We start from the raw sequence: 24336 nt of genomic DNA, 5'->3' as shown, positions 1-24336 counted from the left end.
TATTAAATGTTTTGTTTATTTAAACGACATTGTCATTTACGCCGATATAATCTGGATCAGCACAAAGTTAAATTACGGGATGTTTTTGGTAGACTCCGTCAACGTAATTTAAAATTATTACAACCAGATAAATGCGAATTTCTGAGGAAAGAAGTCAGTTATCTAGGTCATTTGGTTACTGATAAAGGTATTCGACCAGATCCTGCTAAAGTCAAATCCGTTTACGAATTTCCCACACCTAAAAATCCTAAACAAGTCAAAATGTTTTTAGGATTAGCCGGTTATTATCGACGTTTTATCCCGAAATTCAGTTTAATCGCGAAACCTTTAAATCGATTGTTGAGAAAAGACGTACCTTTTACTTGGACTCTCACGGAGCAATTAGCGTTTGAAAAATTAAGGTCTGTTCTGACTAACGATATCATTTTGGAATATCCCGATTTTTCCAAAACGTTCAGGCTTACTACGGACGCGTCCGGTGACGCAATCGGTTCCATTTTCTCACAAAATAAACTAGGCAAAAATGAATAGGGAATTTTTGCATTTTTGAATTTTTTATAAATGCAGTTTTAAATTTGTAATGAAATGTGTTAGAAATATAAATATATACACATTAAATGTAATGTTTCAAGTACCTGTAACATTTTAAATTTATCCAGTGTTTAAGATTACGTAGGAGGATTGGGGCAATTATTTTGCTTTCCAAGAAAAATTGTGGAATTCCCTATTCATTTTGGCCTAGTTTACTATGGCAGGTGACAAACCTATCGCTTACGCATCTCGAACCTTAAATAAAGCGTAGTTGAATTACAGTACTACCGAGAAGGAACTCTTAGCGATTGTCTGGTCTGTACAACACTTTCGACCATACCTGTACGGGAGAGATTTTGAAATCATAACAGATCATAAGCCTGTTGTTTGGCTGTTTAACGTTAAAGACCCAGGATCTCGATTAATGCGATGGAGGTTAAAGTTGGAAGAGTATCAGTATAAAATAATTCATAAACCAGGCAAATTAAATTGCAACGCTGATGCCCTCAGCAGAATGTACCCGATAATAAGTAGCGGTTCCAATGTGTTTGATTTAATTCCAGAATCAGTAATCGTTCAAGTTATTACTCAAGATAATGTTCACACGCCGCTATCAGTTCAGATAAAACAAAAATATCCTGAAGTCGAATTCTTGTTAAATGAATCACTAAAACAGAATCCCGATGAGTTAATTCATTTTCTTGAGAACGAGGATTTTAAATTTATTTTTGTGATAATCAAGCAAAGCGCACATGAGGATTCGGATGATGGAAAAACGTCGGAAATTGTAACCAAATTACATCAATTTTGTATCAAGAATAAATTTTACCGTCTTAGATTTTCAAAACCCACCATATTAACAGATCCTCAGTGGCAAAGTTTGAAAACAATGTTTAAAGGTACTTTCATAAGTCGTTTGTTTACATTAGAATTCTTTGAAAAGGATGTTGTGTTTAATCAAGAAGAAAAATTTGCAATCATCAAGGAACACCACGGCTCGTTAATTGGTGGACATCGAGGTGTTAAACAAACAATTCGCCGAATTCGCGATAATTTTAATTGGGTCAATATAAAATCAGATGTTAAAGATTTTATTAAAACTTGTGAAGTGCGTCAGAAAAATAAAACTCGCAATAGTACCGTAAAACAACCAATGGTTATAACTTCTACATCAAGCGAACCATTTGAAAAAATATTTCTTGATATTGTCGGACCCTTACCAAACACTTTTAACGGTAACAAATACATACTAACCATTCAAGATGATTTAACCAAATTTTCTTATTTTGCTTATTTATGCGTTACCCACGCAAGAAGCAGAAGTAATAGCCAAAGTACTCGTTGAAAACGTCATTTGCAATTTTGGAATTCCTAAATCTATCTTAACGGATCAAGGTGCCAATTTTACAAGCCTTATTTTTAAGAACATTTGCAAATTCAAACGACCGCTTATCATCCACAAACAAACGGAGCATTAGAGAGGTCACATCGCACGCTAATAATTGTGTTAGTTCCTAATATGGAATATACAGGGTGTCGCAAAAATGGCGCCCAATCTCCTAAGGGTCTTAAAGAATAGAAGTCTAGGAAGGTAAATCTCAATACAAAATTTGATCGGACCAACAGATTTTGTATAACTTGCTCTTAAATATGGTAATTTCAAAGAGATGTATCTCCTTTATTACCAAATTTTACAGCTGAATTATAAAGTACTTTACAATGTTACTTTATCCAAGACCCCTTTAGGTAGTGGAACAACACCGAAGTAATTCTTTTTAGAGTAATGACCAGAGACCGGCGAAAAATGGTCAAACGTTAGCGAATAACTCCCACCACAATACCCTCAGTGTCGGCGCGGTCTATTAGTGGAGTAAAATCGGACTGCAATTATGAATTAGTGATTCAAAGGTATAACTGAGACATATTCTATCTTGTAGAGGACATTTTGGGGCATAAGGAATGGTCATCTACAACTTTTTTTAATAGGAGCGAACTTTGAAAACGGCTTTTATAACTACGTAGTTGAGGTGTAGTCCGAAAATCTACGTTTTTCGTAACATTTAACGCTGTGTTAATTCAACTATTGAAGCTATAATTAGAGCGCGGATTAATAAGCATAAAAAAACACAAAATAAGCGCTTAAATAAGCATAAACATTTTAGAAAATAAGCATAAAAAATGGCATAAAATTTTAAAATAAGCTCAAAGGTTACAGTAAATAATTAGTTCAAAACTCAATGAATAAATTGATATATTAAATATTTACTTGTTTATTATCTCAAAACTAAAATTAACTCAAACATAAAATAAAACAATTGCTAAAAACACTAAAGCATAGAGTGACAGATCTAAAAAAGACACTTTTCTACCTATTCACTTTATGCAGAATCATTTCTAAATGAACTAATAATCAGGTGTTTTTCTAAATTTTCAACTGAAAATCCCATTCTTCTGTCGGTAAGAACATTTTTGAAGAAAGAAAAACTTCGTTCGACCTCCACACTAGTAATGGGAGCGTTTTTAAATTTCGGAATAATATTAATAGGTACATCTATCGTCAGATTTTCAAGAATGTCTCCTTTTATGACTTGATATTTTTTTCAAAATCATGAATCCTTCATTCTTAGTTAAAACTTCATTCATTTTTTTTGAAACAGCATTACCAAAAGGTCCTCTTACTTCTTTTCAAAATTTTCTATTATTTCAACCGATTCTACCAAAGGAAGATCCCTCGATTCCAGCTTTTTTATGGCTTCGACAATGAAACTGTAGTTAGTCTTGATAAATGCCAAGTTTTTTTTGACTGTTTCATTTTTTAAGACTTTTTGACATTTTGTAACTGCTTCAGAAGTGGATGGTGAAAATTCTAACACAATTTCCTTGAAGGAATCAAAATGATCGGCATAATAACAAGCAGCAGCCAGCCATGTACCCCACCTTGTTAAAATGGGTTCAGGGGGAAGTGGTACGTTTGGCATTTTTTCTCGAAATATTTGAACTCTCAAGGGAGCCTTTAAGAAAATTTTCTTTCCAGCACTGATTAAAGTATTTACCAGTGGAAACTGCATCCTAATAGTTTCCGCCACACGATTGAGCCCGTGTGCTAGACAAGTGCAGTGGGTTAAATTTTCATAAAAGATTTTTAAATTGGAATATGTTTTCACCATATAGGCAGCAGCGTCGGAAAGCATCAGCAATATTTTCTTGTTTGGTACAGGGTTTGGCAAAAAGAAGTTTGTTAATCCTTCATTGATGAATCGAGTAACAGTATTGTTGTTAGTTTGTTCTAACTGCTTAGAACTAATTAAAAACGCTTTTGATGCACAATTTTCATCCAATACTCCAATCATTAAATGAGCTATGTATCGTCCACAAGAATCTGTGGTTTCATCTACACAGAACCATATATAATTATTTGCAATTATCTTCTTTATTTCTTCGATTACATTTTTGTAAACTAAGTCGACATAGCTTTTGCGAAGGGTTGATTCTGCAGGAACATGTCTGCCAGTGTATTTTTGTAAAAAACTTTTAAATACATTGTTATTTAGTTTTGTTAGAGGTATATTAGAAGATACCATCGAATTACATAAATCAAAGTAAAATTCTTGTTCATCTGTTACTGAGCTACAAGCTAACGGCTGGGCAATGGTCTGTTGTTTACTTCCACTTTTTAATTTTTTCAAATTTTCTTTATGAATTGTAGTTTTAAGATGCTGCATTATATTGTATTTCTTTTCACAATTGATCTACAAAATAATACATTGGCAAAATAATTTTCAGATCTAATCCAAAAATCTTACCGTTTTGAGGCACACTTGACAAATTAATTTGCAGTTTTCATATCTTAATTCGGAGTGACCTCGTATCCAATCGTCGACGGAAGGTTTAGCTTTGGGCATTTTTCAAAAAGTAGGTACACGCAAAACACCAACGTACACACTAAAAATACGCTCGAGGTATGTTACCAGATAAAGAACCAAATAAACACTAAACTAAGAAATGATCTTCCGCAATGTTCCAGTAAAACAAAAAAAAATAATAGGTGAATTTCTATCCAATCCGGGAAGGGCGGCGGCATGAACTTCACAAGTTTTCCCAGAATTGCGTCGGGAGTTTTATTTGTATGGAACAAAAAAATGACATGGGAAGTCATAAAATTGGTTCACAGAGAAAGCCGGTCGCAAGCGGTGTCTCATCAAACAGGGGTGTAATCTATAAAATAATAAGACGTGATGCACTAAATATTGATGGGCCAATGCGGATCTGAATTACACGCGACAACTGGTGATTTACGACCTGCAATAGCCTTTGATAATGCCGATTTAGATTCTGAATTTACCTTCTTGTCAGCAACCTTGTCAAAACGTAAATTTGCACCAAAATTCCTGAAATATGCACCAAAATGGCACGAAAAAAATTAATATGCATGAAAATGAAAAATAAGCAAATAAGCTTAAAAAAAATTGTTCATTCTTTTTTTTTTGTCGTAGTTTATATCTATACAAAGTTTTAACACTGTGCCATTAAGAATTATCAATGGCATAATACCTAGGAATCCGCGCTCTAGCTATAATTTTGATTTTCTGTATATTTAAACTAAAAAGTAGAGCGCTTCCAACAGTGAATTGAAAATTTCGCAAGTATCGATAGTTTTGAAAAAAATAATTAATGAATTTCGATTAATTAAAAATGCGCATCGTAAACTTCACTCTGCTGGGACCTATGTGAAATATTGAAAATTTCCATACACATGTAGCGAGTCAAATGTAAATAAGATATTGGAAAAGTTTTTAAAAAAAGAATTAAGTCGATAGCCCGTGTACTTTTTGAGAAAATAATTTTTTTATTCGACGAGCAGAAATAACCCGGAACTTTGTATTTTTGCTAAAATTTACCTATTTTAAATGCTTTCTTCGTCATCCTTATTCTCATATAAACAAGAACATTGTTCAATTCTGTGTTGACAAAATCAAAAATTGGTTTTACTAGTCCGAGATATAATTTTCGAATTCGCAATTGACACGCAAACAATTCATTTGGCGAACTCAAAGCTACCAAGCCACTGCACTAGAGTGGTGGGAGGCGAAAACCTTTTTCCGCCGGTCTCTGGTAATGACCTACCAAAATACGCTAAAATAACAGTGGCAACATTGACCTCAAAGGAGAATTGGTTTAGTTGATTGTGCATACCAACCGATGTTGCCAAATTTGCTTATTTTAAAATGTGTATAACTTAAAAAATAGTCAAAGGAAAAAAAAATTCACAACGAAACTGAACTCAACTCTTCAAATAGTTTAACCCCTCAAGAGATTGGGCGCCATTTTTGAGACACCTATATATTTCGACGTATCTTTTGACGTTTTTTTTAAGAAAAACATCCAGATATGTATTTAAATATTTTATTTGATTTGTTTGTTATTGTTTTTGATATTTTGACGTTTTTCAAGGAAAGCATCTAGAATTGTTTTTATTTTATTTAAATATTTTATTTGATTGATTTGTTTGTGTTTTTCTTAAAATAATAAAGCATTTAATAATTTTTTATAATCATAATTTGTGGTATTCCATACTAACCATAGCGGTATTCCATATTATGAACACTTTTTTTACCAACTGCAGAAATACTTTTTTCAGAATATTACGATTTACTGTTAAATTTTAAAAGCCTTGTTACCAAAAATGCTAGAATTGGCTTCATAGTATTCTCCCCCAAATACTTTGCATTCATATTTTTTAATTTTTCCTAAATTTTCAACTTTTATTAATAAAAATAAAAATGGTATTCCATATTTGGCCACTCGACTCTACTTATATAGTGTTATAAAAATACTTACCAGGTTTTAACGTTTTCTGCGACGTTCAGTGTACAGTAAATACGCTGGTATCAACTGAAATTATTATACACATCTGCCACCAAGCTTTTGCTCATCTCACAATCTTAAATCTTCGATGCGAATGAATAAAACACCGTATTTAATACTTTCTGAAAATGTAAACAAATTTTGACGTTTGGCTTTGGCCTTCGTCGTGACGTCACACGCTGTCTGGCTTAAGGCCTGGTGCTTCTAGATGGCAATGGTATTGCCTATCATAAAACGTTAGAGTTCTGGGAGTACCTACTATACTTCAATGCCGGCTGTCCGGCAAAAAAATGTCGTCAATACTGAATTGACTGCGGATATGTGCAGACGTGTTGCAAAGTGCTCCGTTCTGTTTTCCATTTGCCAGTGTTTAATGCTATTTCCTATTTTGGAAAGTTACATCGTTTTGTAACTCAGATATTACATGTGCCTTTGCATATCCAACTTTTGCAAGTTTTACGTAAGTAAAGCATCTATATACAGGGTCTCTATAAATGATTGTCGGGTCCAGCCAGCCATGAAAACTTGTCAAATTTTGAATGTGCCGCTTTGTTCGGCAAATAATGAATGTCACATTTTCAGGTTAGGTTGTTGGCTTTTAACCAGAGACAAGTTTCAACTGTGCTTTACTCTTGCCAACATTAATGTATTTATTATTTAATATCAACACCAACAGGGGAACAATTATTGCCCCCATCGTACCACCACACACTGTACAGGAATTGGTATGAGAACAAATCCAAACAGATAAATATTGAGAACACCTTGTCCCTGTATACCACAATACAATACTTGATACTGCCTTTTTGTCTGCTTTAGTGCTTTCACATTTCTTGTTTGATGCTAGTGGTAAATACAACCTAGACTGAATTGTCGAATATGGGATTGACTCCCATTTTTTCTTCCAATATAAATAAGTGTTTTTCATAACAAATAAGTCTTACTGGTTTTTCAATAAAATCAAATGTATTCAACAACATAATTTACAACACTAAATAACGATAACAAATTGGTATTTTTTTATAAAATAGATTGAAAATGTCCCCCATTAACTTCTAAACACTTGACAATTCTTCATTTATTTTCAAAAATATTTTGCAGCATTTCTTAGCAGCAACACTGCTATCCACAATTCCACACACCAATTTTCACAACATGTAAAGCAGTCTTTACAAATTGGTGTGGATTCTCAGCACTCCAAATTATGAAATTGAGGTGATTTTCACACTGATTACATTATTAAACACAACTTTGATAATCTGCAGGTTGGAGTTCTTGTACAACACTGATTTTATAAAGATGCAGTTGTAGCCTATTTTTAATGATTTTGTGACAAGTGCTTCGCGGTACACCAGATTGTTGAGATAAACAGGCTATGGATATCTGTAGAGTCTTTTCCACTATTTCTTTCAAATCCTCGAGTATTTCATCAGATACTGGTGGTCGTCCTAATGATTTACCCTTGCTAATTGTTCTGATTGTTAAAAATCTGTTCACAATTCGCTTAATGTGAGTTAACAATCATCTTGAATGTTGTTCAGATATTATCCTGGAATTCATTTTTACAAACAGATAATTCCCCATTACTAAACCTTCCATTTCGAAAGTAAAAAACAACAATGAACGTGTTCTGTTCAACAGAATAAACCATTGTAAAGAAAATAAAGCTAAAATAAAACATAAAACATTAAAGCATAACCTCACAAATTTTGCCAGTGTATTTACCTCTAAAAGCGGACGTACTTGCAATTTTTATTGAAAAATACAGATTTTTGGTGTATATTAACTGTGATTAACTGCGATAAAACGAATATAAGGAACCAAAACTCGACTGACTGACTCGCAAACCAAACGTCATTCACTAATGTCAGAAGTGACCGTGAAAACGAACTAGAATTTGGCATCGGTTTCAAAAAAGCGGAACAGTAAAAAAAATTTCCAAGGCTGGCTTGACCAGACAATCATTTATAGAGACCCTGTACATTCTTCATTGAGAGATAAGATCCGTATCTCATCGTTGTTTTTGCCCACTGGCGCTTTTTGTACCTAGCGATCCACAGCAGTTGAGTTATAAAAACATTAAGCGGGTGCGCCTCCTATATAAATTAAGTATAATGAATTAATGACTAATGAGGGCTAATAATCATTGTTGCCATTGCTTTAAGGATGTTAGTGGAAAATCGGCACACGTTAAGTGTGATGGCCGTTTATTAAACATTCACATACATTGTCTGAATTTGAGTGATAAAGAAGTTGAATCTATCACGAAATCTCACTCTGTTAATATTAAACTGTTCTGCAACCGATGCAACGTAACATTTACTACTAAGGGGGAGACGAACGTTTTGCTCAGTTGGAAACTCTGATTCGCTCGAATGCCACAAATCCTAACCATGCAGATCGAGAGGTAATTATTGACAAGTCAGTGGAAAGGTCAATTCGAGCCTGTCTGTCATTTTGTGGATTTACTTACAGACTTTCAATCGATGCATCAATATCGAATAGGCAACAAATAGAACTGCCGCAATATGTCCGTTACGGCCCATTGAATTAGATCAAAATGAAAGTAATCGAACTGACGTATAGACCAGTGATAGTCAAACTTCTAATGCACAAGCTCTTGATGTTTCTGCTCTTGATGCGCAAGCTGCTGATGCTCAAGCTCTAGATGCAAAGGACTCTTCAATTCCACCAGAAAATAAATCAACATCTGAACCAGACCTTATGGAAATTGACGAGGAGGTTATAACAGACAAAAGCCAGGGTAGGGATTTGGATTTCTCAACTTGTCAGTTGTCAGAAACTCAACTCTTTAATCAAAATAAATTCAATGGTTTAGTAGGGCTAAATTTGCCAAAAGAGACTTCTGAACTTTTGGCATCTCATTAAAAAAAAGCAATTTACCACAAGAAGAAATGAAAGAACCAGAACAGACACAGAAAGAACAGACTTCACAATCTCCTGGTGATGACCCAGAAAGTGACAACGACGAGGATGAAGCTGAAACTTCCACACCACGTGTGTTTACACAGTTTATTCTTTAGCATAATTAATATAATTAGCGATACTTTTTAAAAGGATGTATTAGAAAATGGTCAAGTGCAGTTATGAAGGATATTGTCTCTATTCTTCATAACTGCACTTGACCATTTTCTAATACTTCTTCTTTTCTGAAAAAATTGGAAAGAATAGAATTTAAATGCTCTTAACTCCTTACCAAATCTCAAGGATTTCCGAGGAACCATTCTCGAGATATTTAACTGTTGCCATACTTTGTAGCGACCCTGTATAAGGATTTGTGTACGTTTTCGATGTACGAGTAAGTGCCAAAGATGACAACTGGAAATTCTAGCGGTGTGAAGAAAGGTGTATGTGCAAAGCTCGAATCCATACTTTTCGTGGAGGAGTGACTAGAAAATTAAATGTTCACTCCCATGACGCATCCGCGGCCAATGTCGAGGTGAAGTCAGTCGTAACCAAAATAAAAATTCGATCAGAGGAAACTGTTGAACCTACCAACCAAGTGATTAATCAGTACATAAGTAGTATGACGCAAGCTTCTACTGAATTTTGAGAGCTTTGAGAAAGATAATCAGGAGAAAGCACAAGGAAATAAACGCTATCCCAGCTGACCTTCAAGAACTTGATATACCACAGTCATATAAACAAAATGTACATCAAGCTGATCTGATGTCACAATAAACTTCTTGATTTGTGATTCGGGTCCCAGACGAGACAGAATTTTAATCTTTGGAAGAGAGGATTGGCTACAGCATTTATGCACTGCGAATACCTGGCAAATAGATGCTACTTTCAAAATATCTCCAAACATATTCAGCCAAGTCTGCGTTATTATGACGAAGAAATTTACCAAATTCACATTTGGTTTTCCACCGAAGTGACGCCGACCGTTTTTTAGCTCTGGTATTAATTTAAATACTTGCATTGGGATTGAGTCACAACCACAAACTTCATAAATAAAAATGGACTGCTGACACAAGGTGCTATGGGCTTTAGTGAATAGGAAAATGACAACGATTTTGTTCACAAAGCTCATTTTCATCTTGGAGGGTATGTCAATAAGCAAACTGTACGATTTGGGGTTCCAAAAACCCACACGTAGCCATAGAGAAGCCAATGCATCCTCAAAGAGTGACTGTTTTGAGTGGCTTTATTTGCTCCAACTTCTTTGAAAATAAAGCAGGCAACAGCGTTACGCTGAACGAAGTTTACTCTTGAGACATGACAACACATTTTCTATGGCCACAATTGAATGATTTGGACTTGGAGGAATTTGGTTCCAGCAGGATGGCGCAACGTGCCACACCAGCCGTCAAACAATTGATCTATTGGGCACTAAGTTCGGTGATCATGTTATCAGCCGTTTTGGAAACTGCGATTTAACGCCGTTAGACTTTTTCAATATTTTTAGGACTTGTTATTCCAACGATCCACAAACTATTGACGTACTTCATCGAGTTATTGGTGAAATAGAGCCACAAACAATCGACAATGTATTGCAAAACTAGGGTAACAGGATGGGGTACTATTTGAGAATTGTTGTAATTCTCTGGTCAATTGCAACAACAACAACAACAAGATAGGAAATTAAGATAATTTTTGAAATGGGTAGAATTTGTGACTGGTTCTGGCTACACACTGTAAGATCATGTGGAGGACATTTGTCCTTACCAATCTCGCCACACCATACATATGATGATATATCTGCAAGAGAAGAAAATACTATTGCTAATTTTTAAGACCCCAATTTTGCATTTGAGATATTGAAACCACTCTACTGTTCCATAAGTGAAAAAATGTTGTTAAAATCGGGATTTCGAGTCAGTGTGTAAACGTCTTCAATGACGTTTTTCCATCACTAACAATATCAAAGGTTTTTATATACACCTGATTCTTAAGTTGGCGACTCCAGCCCCCTATCGAATCTAGTTGTTCTTTGATACGGAAGGTATTTTTCTTTGTCAATTATTGAAGTTAATGGTGTCGTTTTTGATCTTTAACTTTTATTCGCATTTTTCCATTTTTCTGCTTTTATAATTACGGCGATATAACATTAGTTTCAAAACAATACAAAAGTTCTTTTCAGAAATATTTTCGTACTCCTGACGCGATTTCAACTGGTTGCAGACAAACAACTCATAATGCCCAAACCTTTGCACAAAAATGCAAAGCAAAGAATTGCTAATATAATCGAAGAGTTATGAACCCCTTCAGGGACATAAGCACATTTGTTTGGTCTTTTGTTAACTGCTAATGCGCTTATGGGGCCCTAGCCGGGTGGGGAAGCAACGCCCACTCACGGGGTTGGACGCTACCTACTGTTACGATTTAAATCGTTCGCGAACATTCCAGAACGGGCTCTCGGACCCGACTTCCGGTACCGGCCGCGACAAATTTGCGAGAGGATGGGGAAAGATATAAAGGTGGAACAGACGCCATTTTAGAGGTTCTCGACTAGTTCTCGGTAGAGGTTTACGACCGAATCCGCGTGTGTGTGCTTGTGCTCAAAGGGGGAGATTAGGGGGTGTTTTCTCAGTGCAACAGGTGCTGGCGCACCCGTGGAGGAAGACCGAAGCGGCTGAGAAGTCGTCCAGGAGGACGACCCTACGCGTCAGCGGATCATTTTCGCCACCCTGTTGGGCCGGTGTCATCCCCCAGAATCCCACCAGAGGGCAGGACCTCACACCGGACAGTCCCTGGCCGAGGAACCCGAGTCCAGGAGCAACTCGTATCTGGCAAGGTCCTTCAGCGTCTTTCCTTTTCTGTCCGCCATTTTGGCTCATTTCTTTTACTTAGATTCGCGCAATCAGACCTGAGATGACCTCGCCAGAAACAACGCGCCAGTTGGCACTCGGAAAGTTTTTATTACTTTTCATTATCTTTTTTTTACACCGGGGCTAACTCTCACTTATTTGCGTTTATTCCTAGGAAGGGTCGAGGGGAGGAAGGACCCCGAGGACTTTCCGAGGATACGGACGGCGTGATAGACCAGCGGCGGAAGAGGGACTCGGAGGACCTTCCTCCAGCTCACTCTTCCCGGGACTCTCCAATTTGATTTCAAGCCTCCGACCCCGTGTAAGGGATGTTTCTATTTTAACTTCATTTAATTGTTTAAACTTTGAATATAGCCTGGTAGAGCCGGCACTTTTTGTAAATTTTGCTAGATGTTTAAGCGCCTTCTGCGTTTCAATTTGGATTACTTCTTGGCTTTATTTCATTTCTTTTCATTTCATTTTTAACCTTTTCAATTGTAAAATTTTACCGTAAGAGTCAATACTTTAACTTTGTATTCAGTGTATCATTTTGAGTTTAAGTTCTATTATCTCCTTTTATTAGACTACAGTGTATCGCCCGCAGTGGCATCTAGGTTGGTATTATTTTATTTAATGTGTCACACTGTATATTTAACAGTCGAAGATTAAACTTAGTAATTAATATCTGTGTTTCTATCTACTCGTAACACCTGGTATACCACCGTATTCGTAAATCATCATTTGTACTCTTCTACAGTCTTGCTCTCGAGACGTTAGTGTGTGTGTGTGCCGGACTTGGAGACAATCAGTCGCAAAAAAGCGTTATTTAAATTTTCCCCGGAGTAGCTGGGAAATTTAATTTTTCACCAGTGCTGGTAGAAATTAATAACGTAACACTACCCCAGGACTATAAATTTACTCCACTCCACTCAAAAATCGAAGATTCTTGTTAAGACATCTGGCATAGACTTCTTGTTGTAATCATTGACATTGTATAATACTAGTAGCTAAATGTTGAGTTAATTTTTAAATAAACCGAAAATCCAAAACCGAAGTATTTAATTTGGTCCTCCATTGTGACCCTCATCCACAACATCAAAACAAATCAAATTTCCATAAAGGAATGTAATATGTATATTATTTATAAATGTGTAAAGAAGAGATGTAATATTACATCTTTTCTACTATAGTATTTTACTCTAACCAAATAAATATTTTCAGAAACCACCGCAAAATGACAGCTCTCGCAGAAACACTGGATGAACCTGGCAAAGATCATTTACGCGACACAGTTTACAGTTTTTATAAAAACAAGCAAGTACCAACCTTGACCGAAATTATAGACAAACTTCAAACGGAAGAATTTTATTACAACATGAACAAAGATACCCTAAGCAAATGTTTGAAGTCCATAGGTTTCAAGCATAAAATTATTAACAAGACGACTGCGATTAAGGAATCGCCTAGATCACTCGCATGGCGGACTGAATATATTTCTAAAATTAGGAAATATCGGGAAAAAGGCAGAAATGTCGTTTACCTCGACGAGACATGGTTTGATAACCTTGACGTCTTGTCCAAGGGCTGGATGGATAATTCAGGAAAATGTTACCTGGATACTCCAGTGTCTCGGGGTAAACGAATAATTATATTCCAAGCGGGTGGAAGCGCAGGTTAGGTTCCAAATGGCTTGCTCCTGTTTGCAAAAAAGATAATACAAGATACTTCTGCGGATTACCATCAAGACATGGACCACAAACTGTTTGAACAATGGTTTAAGAACAAACATTCCGAGGGGATCTGTCATTGTGATGGACAATGTCATATCCCTCCAACCAGGAGAACAAAATTCCAACCAATAATAGTTCCAGAAAATCCGAGATAATAGAATTTTTACAAAAGAATAACATAAGTTATACAGAGAAAAATACTACGAAGATACTGCTGCAATTAATAGCGGATTCAGAAATAGGCAAATCAAAACAGTATCATGTTGATAATTTGGCGAAAGAACAGGGCTGTGAAGTGCTAAGAGTGCCTCCATATTATTGTGCTTTGAATCCTATTGAACTAAATGGAGCCAGTTAAAGCATAATGTCAGGAAATCAAACTCAACGGCCAAATTTAGGATCGAGTGTAGTGGATTTAATAAGATGAAAATGTGATAAGATAGATGCAAACATCTGGCAAAATTGGGTGGAACATGTGATCAATATAGAAGACAGTTTTTTGTCAAAACGTCCTTTCCCGGAAATTATTATTAATGTAAATGATGATAGTGAGAGTGAAGAATAGGGTGAAAGTAATTAAGATTAGTGTGGTATTTTTAATTATCGTGTTAAAGATTTAATAGTTACGGCTAATCCATTTTTTATACTATTTTAGTTATCAAACGTGCTTCATTTAATAACTAGTGAAAAAAAGTGACATTATATTATCACTAGTGTTAAAAAGTGACGTTAGTAATATTAGTAGTATTATCCCGGAAAATTATTGAAATAGCAGATTTAAACAGGATTTTAATCAGAATGTGTGCTTTTCGTAACTAAATTAGAAAAAATCTTGTATGAAACACGTAGCAAAATGGCTATTTTTTTGCACGCGACGTGTTGGACCAACTGTCCTGTATAGTGCAAAAAAGACGCTAATTTTGCAACTCGTTGAATAAATAGCTACTTAAACTGATTCGATAAATTTAATCTTCCCCCAACAAAATACTCGTAACTCCAAAACCGAAAACAAGCCTGGCCTGTTGTGCCAGATGTACCTGGAAACGATCGAGAAAGAGCAAGAAAAACATGTGTCATTTAAACCATAAATTCATCTTCATTGTAAAGCTAAGAGGAGGTGGCACTAACGGTACGCAATTTATTTTTATTGCTGGCTCAACCTCAGTTAGAAAGACTATAGATCAATGGGCGCTAGACGATAACATCAGATCGGCAGAGGACCGCTTCGTCGAGGAACATTTTACAACCAACCATAAACGCGACGCCGACGGTCGTTTTATTGTCAAATTACCATTCAATGCTTCACCTGCAAATATCGGCACAACAAGGGGATATTGCGATGAAAAGGTACTTCACACTTGAAAGAAAAATCCATGGCAATTCGGTATTCGCAGCAAGGTACAAGGAATTCATGAAAGAGTATGAAGTCCTAAATCACATGGTCCCAGTGACCGAATTACAAGCGGAACTCGGTTCAATGTATTTACGACATCATGGTGTGATCAAGGAGTCGAGTACTACCACCAAATTGCGAGTCGTCACTAAAATCATTGTTATGTGCCCCTTTGACCTTTGGGTTATATTTCTAAAATTATATTTAACAATGTAAAAGAAACATCTGGAAGATCACGTACACTATGAAACTATTTGTATTTGTTTTAGATTAGAGCGAACTCTGAACATATCATATACAGGTCGCTACAAAGTATGGCAACAGTTAAATATCTCGAGAATGGTTTCTCGGAATTCCTTGAGATTTGGTAAGGAGTTAAGAGCATTTAAATTCTATTCTTTCCAATTTTTTCAGTTTTATAGCTTCAATTGTTTTTGAGATACAAGGCTAACTTGATTTTTTTTAAATGGCAACAGGGTTTAATTTTATGATTTTTGAAAAGAGGTTTTTTTTCTGAATTCAACGATGTATCACATGTAATAATAGTTTACATAAGAATGGTCAAAAAAAATTTTTCAATTTTAATTCAAAAATAAATAAACATAGTTATGTACCTTTGAAAACAGTTTCTATTATTAATTTATGTCAAAGTGTGTGCAATCTAATTAATTATTTACTTATTATAAGAATGCCTCATTTGAGTGAAACCGAGCGGATAGAAGTTCTAATGATGGTTGGATATGGTGATAGGAGACGAAGCTGTGCTGAAGTGATGACACTTTTGATGACACACAAAAAATGAAACGGTCATTATGTGATACAGTGTTGAATTAGAAAAAACACTCTTTATCATGAAATTAACCCCTGTTGCCATTTAAAAAAATTCAAGTTAGCTTTGTATCTCGAAAACAAATGAAGGTATTAAACTCAAAAAAATTACAAATGATAGAATTTAAATGCCCTTAACTCCGAAGCAAATTTCAATGAATTACAACAAACGGTTTGATAGGTTTAATTAAAAGAGCCTCAAACGGTAGCTACGTTTATTTATTTTTGAATTAAATTTAACAAATTTTTTTTAGGGTTGTTATGTAAACTAATTATTACATGTGATACATCGTTGAATTCAGAAAAAAAAATCTCTTTTCAAAAATCATAAAATTAACCCCTGTTGCCATTTAAAAAAAATCTAGTTAGCTTTGTATGTCGAAAACAAATAATGACATAAAACTGAAAAAATGGCAAAGAATAGAATTTAAATGCTCTTAACTCCATACCAAATCTCAAGGATTTCCAAGAAACCATTCTCGAGATATTTAACTGTTGCCATACTTTGTAGCGACCTGTATTATAACAGCAACGTTCACTATCACATCAAACAACTTTCGACAATTGACCATTAACGATCAACTATTCATTACTATTATTAATCAATAGTCTCTTAAGTTACAAGTTGTAGTCACCGTTTCTAAATAGACCTTTATAATTTCGAAAAGTTACTTATTTTCTCTCCGCACATAACATCATTGAACGGAGCGAGTTTAAATGATGGTTTAGCAGTAGGTCCAAGACTCCAAGGACGATTTGACGTCGATTATTGTGAGATTCTGGTTCCATGAATTTTTGATCACAGCCGATATCAGTAAAATGTATATGCAGATTCTGAAAATCGCAAGTACCAAAGAATCATTTGGCGCGACAATCAAAGTAGTATCGCGAATTCGCGATTTAGAATTTCTATTCCTTAAACACTGTCCAGAAGAATCAACAGCATCGTGTCAAAGCTCAAAAGGAAGCACTCGTCATCCCAGACAGCTGAACTCGAAAACAATTCACCGGACGACAGCAATACCAGAACACAAGGTTAGTGAACTGAGTATCCCGTCGATCCTTTCCCTCAAATTTTAATTCCCTGTATAGGAGTTGAGAATAGATTAAAAAAACAAATCAAACAAAATATTTTGAATAATCAATTTTGATCTGAAAATAATCAATAAATATATTATCTAGTGAAAGCTAAGAAATAATTTTTGCAAAACAAAATTTTTTTTTAATAATCATAATTTACATAGCTAATCCGAATTAGCTGTAAACAATCATAATCTTAGTACATGGCCACAACTAAAGAAATTCCTAATTGACACTTATTCCGATAAGAAGCATTATGGACATTTACTGTTAGAATTACAATCCTGTAAACAATTTAATAACGAATCTGTTACGGAATTCACACAAAGAATCGAAACTTGTACAAATCGTTTATTACAATCAGCTCGTAGTATGTCAGAAGACGATTCCGAAATCAAAGGCAGATTCGCAACAATTGATCAAATCACGTTGCAGACTTTTATCATTGGTGTTAAATCTGAATTCAGTAATATTGAGATCACGCGGATGAAAATTCAAAAAACAAGAAGTTTTGTACCGTCTGTTAGAAAACTGGTCATAACGCGTCCAATTGTTTTCATAATAAATCATCAAACTCTCCTAACTCTAACCACTCTAAATCAAATCCAAATATTATAACAAAATCCGTGAGTCAAGCATCGTCACAGTCGTCTCATAATTCCGATAAAATTTGCAATTACTGTAAGAAAAAGGGCCACGTCATCGGCGATTGTAGTAAACGCGCATATAACAATGACAAAAAAGCTCAACAATTATCTAATTCCAACTCATCCAACTCCGATAATTTAAACTCTAAGAGTTCCGTGGCACCAACTGCTGGGCCACGGAAAAGCAATCAGATAAAGGCAGAAGAAATCCATTAATTAAATTCATACATAACGCAACCATTTTAACAAATATAAGTAACACTACAGCATTTATCGAAATTCCTGTTGATGAATCTCAAACGCGAACATTATAGTTATTTATTATACAAGGGGGCTAAATGAATGTTTAACAAGCGATGCGTTTAACAGCGCGAGCGGCGAAGCCGCAAGCGCGTTAACATCGCAAGTTAAACATTCATTTAGCCCGCGAGTATAATACAATTGTTTATCCAATATTACACTAATAAACCTCTCCAATTTGAGCGTATTTTTTTTTAAATCAAGTCCGAAGCTTGTGTCACTAATCACCTATGATTGTCGAGTCGCTGAGTGTAATTTTTTGTTGCCATGGGTTTATTGACAGGAGAAAAAAAAATCGGTGTGACAGTGAATCATTTTATCCAATATTACTCCTAATAAAATTAGGTCTTTACGGCGTATCAGTGTGCAGAAGATGAAAATCTAGAAAATGGATGATACAATTATGGACAATAGCTTCCCAATACCTGTAATGTATGTATAATTATTGTTTAATAAATTTTTATTTATTTTCTTTGACATTTACTTGACATTTTTAAACCGCTAGCGAAATAATAGTTATTTAATAAACTAGTTTGTTAATGAAGGCGATTAATAATAATCGAAACTGTTTAAAGCACGAACGAGTGTAGCGAGTGAGTGGCTTTAATAGTTGAGATTATTAATCGCCCATTACAAAAGAGTTGATTACAAAATTTTTTCGTTGACCGCAAACTTTTTTTTTTGGTGACAAATTTTGAAATTATAGCCAAATCAAAACCAATTTCATCTTTTTCCATAAAGATGAGACCTTATAAATACCTTCATTCTTTTTTTGTCCTCAGGGTAGGCCATTTTTAAATTTTTCAACACTTTCTATTCACTTTCCACAAAGAGTGTCAGAAGACGTCAACTCCATTCACATTCAATTTCACGTAAAAATCACGATTGCTACGGAAACCTAGTTACCTTTGAAAAATATGACATGCGAATTATAACCAAAAATGTCGGTTTTTGAAAAAGTGAATTTGTAATTGTGCAGTTATGGAGCTATAAAATATAGAAAACCCTGCTGCACTACCTGCTGCAGTGTTGGTAAGTGCAAACAATGCATGTTCGAGGTTGTTTATACATCAAAATTTAATCAAAACGTCAAAATCGCAAAAATCATTGATTAATATAAAATAGTGTATTAATGAGGTCCATTAATACACTATAATTTAGACAAAAGAATTCATTAATATTGAAATTAACAAGCGGTCAACGGAAAAAAATTTAAACCGCTAGACCAATTAAAATTTTATTCGATTATTCATTAAACAAGTGCTTTTATCCCCTGTATCTAAGTATTTAAACATGGCTTTATAAGGCAAAATTGGATAAAAATCATGAAGATGAAATTTTAAAGTTAAATGGGATCAACACAAACATAAATCCAGTCCAAAGCATGGGGTATAGCTTTTTAAACCTTCATTTTAACAGTGTCACCTATACTCATAAATTTCATATACTAATTCATGAAACTAATATTCCTTTAGACGGAATTTTGGGAAATGACTTTTTAAGTAAAACTAAAGCTCGAATCGACTATGGTTCTAACCATCTCCTGTTTCGTAACATGAAAATTCCGCTATATTTTCGATACGAAATTAATCAAAATCAACCGAAATCTCTTGAAAAATCTACATCGTTTATAATCCAACCACGTACGGAAATTTCTATCGAATTTGATGTTCAAAATCCAGAGATAAAACAAGGAATAACACCGGATGTCCAAATTCTAAATGGTGTCTATTTATGTAAAAGTATCACCAATGTAATTTCTGATAATAGGGCGTTAACAACTATATTAAACACGACCGATAAGCCAATTCGTATTAGTTAACTAAATCTGACCCTCGAACCATTTGACGAAAACAGTATCTTCTTAATGCAAACTTCAGAACTCGATAAGCTAACTATTGACATTAGCCGTAATGAAATTTTAAATAAAACTATTCGTACCGAACATTTAAATAATGAAGAGCGCGAATCAGTCCTTCGCATTTGTCACGAATTTAACAGAATTTTTCATTTAGAATGTGATACTTTAACTCATACGGATTCAATCGTTCACGAAATACCGACAACTTCTTCAGTGCCAGTATCAGCTAAAACTTATAGATACCCAGAAGTACATAAAAAGGAAGTCGATAAACAAATTTCAAAAATGTGAAACGAAGGTATAATAAAACCTTCTACCTCTCCATGGAACGCTCCCTTATGGATCGTCCCCAAAAAGGCCAGTGCATCAGGTGAAATTAAATGGCGAGTCGTTGTCGACTACAGACGTCTTAACGATATCACTGTGGGTGACGCTTATTAACTACCAAACATAGCAGACATTCTAGATCAACTAGGTAATTCAAAATATGTTACTGTTTTACGATCGAAATGCAACAAACGTAACTTATGATATTGGTAATAAAGTGTTACTTTCAAATGAAGCATCAAAACCTAACCTATCTAAGAAACTAACACCTAAATATACAGGTCCATACGAAGTAATTAAAAGAAATTCACCTACAAACATCACCATCCGAATCAAAAACAAAAACCACGATGTCCATGTAAACCGAATATAGCCTTACCAAAATTCCCCTGTTGCAGATGCATCACAAAGGTGATTGCCACATATAACGCCACGCAGATCACCTCATCATCGGGAATTTAGTAACTCATTTTAATATTTCTACACTAATAGCCAAACTCACACTCATCGATGAAATTCATAACTTAACACAAGGCATGTGCTCATTAGTCCCATTCCATATCGAGAAAACTTTATGCAAACAATCATTAAAACTACTCGAATCTCGCATACCTCAGATAAAAACAAAATACACGTCTTTCACAGAATTAATTAAGCACAGACGTTGTAAACGAGGGATCATAAACGGGGTAGGTAGCGTTCTTAAAACCTTATTTGGAACAATGGATGACAACGATGCTCAATATTACAATGATGCAATAAATCGCGTAATTTCAGATAACAAACATTTCAAAAATTTATTACAGGACCAAACTCAAATAATTCAAGACACTCTAATAACTTTTAATAACACTATTACAGAATTTAATATTTGCAAACGAAAACTCAATGAAAACATCACTATGTTTAATAATTTCTCAAATTTTATTGAAAATTTTACAGAAGGAATAAAAGTAAGTCAACTAGTAACTGAGCATACAACACTGTTGTTACAGATAACACAAACTCTAGATGATGATTTCGACAATTTAATATCTGTTATTCTATTTGCTCAAAGAAATTAAATACATCCATTCATAATAACTCCCAAACAATTCATCAATGAGCTCTCAAACACTATAACATATATACCTAATTCAAAAGGATATCCATTGTCATTAACATTAGAAAACGCTCATGATCTCATGAATCTTGCAGAACTAAAACTTTATTACATCGATTCCAAATTAATTTATGTCATACAAACACCTCTCACCATAAATATCGATTTTTCTGTATTTCATCTTATCCCTATACCTGTACCTCACAAAGACACTGACTCAACTTATCTTTTTATTCAACCACAAGTTAATTACATTACAATTACAATATTTGGTATTGAAAGATCTAGATATGTGTAAAATAGTTAGTAACAATATGAAAATTTGTAAACAGACTAATATTCTATATAATACTCATGAACACCCAATTTGTGAAACTGAATTAATGTTTAATATTGAGAACATTCCCAAATTATGTGCCATTCACATCATTCACGGTAGTGTAAACATTTGGCATAAACTACAGTTCAATAACAAATGGTTATATATATTATCAAATCAACATATCTTAACAATAAATTGTATTAATCGTAATAGTATTGATGTAACCTTGTTAGACGTAGGAATATTTACACTTGAAGAATCATGTACAGCTTTTTCAAAATCAGTTACATTATTACCATCAAAATCATTCATTTCAAATAATTATCAATCGATATGTCCTGCTATTAATATTTTAAATGACATTTGTTGTAGTTCGCAAAGAATAAATTCCACAATCCGACAATATAATTTACAAAAAGTAGAACTGAAACATGTAAATCTTCACAATATCAATTCACTGTCTCATCGCTTAGACACTCTACATACCGAAATTGTTAATATCAACTCTGCACCTCATTTTGTTAGACATTATTGGAGATACCAAATTGTGATCTATATAATATGTATCATTCTATTCATTTTGGTTGTTATCAAATTTCATAAATTAAGCGGAAATCTAAGACATAAACTAAAGAAAAGGGTCAACAACGAACAAATTGCCTTAGAAGAAAAACCACCGCAACCAAGCCTCACAACACCAACATACATTACAACCGAAGCACCTTCAAAAACCCAAGTACAACCTCCAATCTTCCACCAAAGTGTTAGTGCTTGTGCTGTGAACGATTTTGTGAAACTCGGCGCAAATTTGAAATCTCAATTTTAAATTTTCGAAGTATGTAATTTATTGTTACTTTTCCATCTAAAGGGGGAGGGGTGTTATGTGCCCCTTTGACCTTTGGGTTATATTCCTAAAATTATATTTAACAATGTAAAAGAAACATTTGTAAGATCACGTACACTATGAAACTATTTGTATTTGTTTTAGATTAGAGCGAACTCTGAACATATCATATATTATAAAAGCAACGTTCACTATCATATCAAATAACTTTCGACAATTGACCATTAACGATCAACTATTCATTATTATTATTCATCAATAGTCTCTTAAGTTACAAGTTGTAGTCACCGTTTCTAAATAGACCTTTATAATTTCGAAAAGTTACTTATTTTCTCGCCGCACATAACACCCATGACGCATCGGCGGCCAATGTCGAGGTGAAGTCAGTCGTAACCAAAATAAAAATTCGATCAGAGGAAACTGTTGAACCTACCAACCAAGTGATTAATCAGTACATAAGTAGTATGACTACTGAATTTTGACAGCTTCGAGAAAGATAATTAGGAGAAAGCACAAGGAAATAAACGCTATCCCAGCTGACCTTCAAAAACTTGATATACCACAGTCATATCAACAAAATGTACATCAAGCTGATCTGATGTCACAATAAACTTCTTGATTTGTGATTCGGGACCTAGACGAGACGGAATTTTAATGTTTGGAAGAGAGGATTGGCTACAGCATTTATGCACTGCGAATACCTGGCATGTAGATGCTACTTTCAAAATATCTCCAAACATATTCACCCAAGTCTCCGTTATTATGACGAAGAAATTCACCAAATTCACATTTGGTTTTCCGCCGAAGTGACGCCGACCTTTTTTTAGCTCTGGTATTAATTTAGATACTTGCATTGGGATTGAGTCACAACCACAAACTTCATAACTAAATATGGACTGCTGACACAATAGGCGCTGTGGGCTTTAGTGAATAGGAAAATGACAACGATTTTGTTCACAAAGCTCATTTTCATCTTGGAGGGTATGTCAATAAGCAAACTGTACGATTTGGGGTTCCAAAAACCCACACGTAGCCATAGAGAAGCCAATGCATCCTCAAAGAGTGACTGTTTTGAGTGGCTTTATTGGCTCCAACTTCTTTGAAAATAAAGCAGGCAACAGCGTTACGGTGAACGAAGTTTACTCTTGAGACATGATAACACATTTTTTATGGCCCCAATTGCAGTGTACAACGAGATAGGAAATTAAGATAATTTTTGAAATGGGTAGCATTTGTGACTGGTTCTGGCTACACACTGTAAGATCATGTGGAGGACATTTGTCCTTACCAATCTCGCCACACCATACATATGATGATATATCTGCAAGAGAAGAAAATACTATTGCTAATTTTTAAGAACCCAATTTTGCATTTGAGATATTGAAACCACTCTACTGTTCCATAAGTGAAAAAATGTAGTTAAAATCGGGATTTCGAGTCAGTATGTAAACGTCTTCAATGACGTTTTTCCATCACCAACAACATCAAAGGCTTCTATATACACCTGATTCTTAAGTTGGCGACTCCAACCCCCTATCAAATTTAGTTGTTCTTTGATACGGAAGGTATTTTTCTTTGACAATTATTGAAGTTAATGGTGTCGTTCAGTTTTTGATCTTTAACTTTTATTCGCATTTTTCCATTTTTCTGCTTTTATAATTACGGCGATATAACATTAGTTTCAAAATAATACAAAAGTTCTTTTCAGAAATATTTTCGTACTCCTGACGCG

General features: G+C 34.6%; 1 long non-coding RNA gene and 1 pseudogene across 1 annotated transcript; one reads left to right on the top strand and one right to left on the bottom strand.

Annotated features, from left to right (window-relative positions):
* Positions 1 to 2765: 2765 nt before the first annotated feature.
* On the bottom strand, positions 2766 to 4565 carry LOC138129722 (uncharacterized). The gene is made up of 2 exons (XR_011159360.1): positions 4335 to 4565; positions 2766 to 4280 (listed from the first exon to the last, which is right to left on the bottom strand). It is a non-coding gene; the product is annotated as an uncharacterized lncRNA (long non-coding RNA).
* A 5859-nt stretch (positions 4566 to 10424) lies between these two features.
* LOC138128324 (uncharacterized) lies at positions 10425 to 22753 on the top strand (annotated as a pseudogene).
* The last annotated feature ends 1583 nt before the right edge of the window (positions 22754 to 24336 follow it).

The sequence above is a fragment of the Tenebrio molitor genome, chromosome 4, assembly GCF_963966145.1.
Source record: "Tenebrio molitor chromosome 4, icTenMoli1.1, whole genome shotgun sequence".
Taxonomy (NCBI): Eukaryota; Metazoa; Arthropoda; class Insecta; order Coleoptera; family Tenebrionidae; genus Tenebrio; species Tenebrio molitor.
This window is presented reverse-complemented; position numbering and strand designations above follow the sequence as displayed.